This window comes from Cenococcum geophilum, assembly GCF_001692895.1.
Source record: "Cenococcum geophilum 1.58 unplaced genomic scaffold K441scaffold_4, whole genome shotgun sequence".
NCBI classification, from domain to species: Eukaryota; Fungi; Ascomycota; class Dothideomycetes; order Gloniales; family Gloniaceae; genus Cenococcum; species Cenococcum geophilum.
In genome coordinates, this window is record NW_027137562.1 from 4,420,138 (window position 1) to 4,422,687 (window position 2,550).

Sequence of the window (2,550 nt, forward strand, 5' to 3'; positions counted from 1 at the left end):
CGCGACTATTTCTTATTACCGATCCTCCGTAAACTTACATCCTTCCTACCTAACCTAGGGAGGCACTTAGAACGGCAGCCAGCAGAGGACCAGTTCCAGAATTACTAATGACGTTAATCGCTTACGTATACCAGAGAGCCACCTTGTTACGCAGGAAACCAGACAGCACCGTTACCCGTTAGCATACCCAGACGACCGTCGCCAGAGCCATGACGTACCGAATCGCCAGATACTCAGGACGGATCCGTCCGTTAGATGCCATGACGACTATATGCCAGAGCCAGACAACTGGTCGCATAGTAATTTTACAGACGACCCGCGCCAGAACCAGACGAGACCGTTTACCAAGAACCAGACGACTCTCGCTAGAGCCAGACGACTAGTCCTAGAGCCAGACGACCGCGTTGCCAGTAACCCTGACACCCAGACCTCAATAACGAAACTGACGACCGTCGCCAAAACCGACGGACGATGACGATATGTTAAGACTCGTCGCAGAGCACTAGAACCTCGTGCTTCCGTCGCCAGAAACAGAACTGACTTTTTGTCGACCAGAACCCAGACACCGTTCCGCGCAGAACAAAGACGCAAGTTAACCTATACGCAGCTCAGACGACCGGTACGCCAGGGTTACAGACCAGACGACCAGCGTCACAGAACCAGTACGAGCCTGTCAGCCAGAACTAGACCGAACCGGTTTACCAGAAGCCAGACGAACCGTGTACATTCTAGAGTACGAGACCAGACAACCATGATGTCGCCAGAACCAGACGACCGTCGCCAGAACTAGACGACTGTCGCCAGAGCCAGACGACAACGACTAGCCAGCGAACACTATAAATGATCGACGTCGATTGATCGAATTAAGGTAGCACAGACAGAGGTAGGCATAAACAGGTATAGATGCTAACGGTAGGTAGAGTAGACAGGTAGGAAGATGCAGACAGGTAAGTAAATACAGAAATAAACGCAGGCAGATGCAGATAGGTAAGTAGATGCAGATAGGCAGGCAGATTGCAGATAGGTAGGTAGATGCAGACAGGTAGGTAGATCCTGACGGTAGGTCAGAGTAATAAGACAGGGTAGGCAGATGCCAAACAGGTAGGCGATGTAGACAAGGTAGGCAATGCAGACAGGTAAGCAATGCAAGACAGGTAGGCGATGCAGGCAGGTAGGTAGATAGCGAGTAGGTAAGTCAATAGGTAGATAGGTAGAAGAGAACCATCGCTATATTTATTATTTAAATTATCTAAATAATAATATTTATTTTGCTAGCCTTATAATAATTACTTAAAATAGCTTTTTATTTATTTAAAAATATGCTATTAGTATAAAAGAGGTAAATATAATTATGGTTGCAAATGGCGCAGATTGCTGGCAGGTTGCGCCGCAGGTTGCGCGCAGGCTGCGCGCAGGCTGCGTGTCAAAAAACACGACATAGGCTAGTCGGTCGAGTTGCCAAATGACCTCAACTGCGCGCCAATTGCGTCAACCACCAGCCATTGAGGCCATTAAAAGGGTACCATATTTTGCCGATGTAGGAAGTTAGGAGCCCTAAACTAATCTTTTTTAAGGAGGATATTAAAAAGCTATTATAAGACTTTTAGAAGCTATATAGGAGGGAACTACTAATAAATATATTAGAAACCTCTAGGGGTAGATTTAGGTCTAATAAAGCTTAATCTAGGCTACATCAGAAAAAGTGTGTGGCCCCTGTCAGCACTGTCGGGGTCCGGGCGGGGACCTGACAGCACTGACCGTCCGAACAGGCCCCTGACAGGGTCCTGTCAGGAAATGGAGTGTGAGTGTCTCATGGCAGTACTGCCTGGTTCCCGATAGGTTCCTGACAGGTTCCTGGCAGGTTCCTGTCAGGACTGCCAGGAGGCTCTAGGAGGCTCCAGGAGGCTCCAGGAGCTCTAGGATCTTGGCACGCACACAATTTCCTAATGTAGATAAAATCTTTTATAACTAGGCTAAAACTAAGGCCTCCTTAGGGGTTACTTTATATTAACCTAAGGGGGTATAAAAGACTTAAAGAGAGATCTATATAATAAGCGAAAGAAAAATATAAGCTAATTAGCTAAGGTCTTTAATAGTTTAGAACTCCGCTGTAGACTTAAGGCCTATAACTTAGATAACTAGGTTCGCGAAGTAGATAACTTCTTTAAAATATTAATAATATAAGACGATACTAAAGAACGTACCTAATAGATTATTAATAAAATTAAAAATTTATTACTACATCAGGATTTTTTTTTTGGGGTCGTTGTTGCGGTTTGCGGCAGATGTATATGGTCGATAGCAATTTGCGCAAAACGCACGTTTTGCAACAAGTTTGCAGCACCCTAATAGTAATTTGCGCGTTTTGCAACAAATTTGCAGCACCTGATAGCAAATTGCGGCAAAACGCTACCCCATAAATAAATAGTGCGCAAACTGTACGAATTGTACGAATTGTAAAAACTGTACAAATTGTAACTATATAAATTATAATTATATTACATAATAACCAAATTATCACATATTTCCATAGATTTCTGTAGTATACTT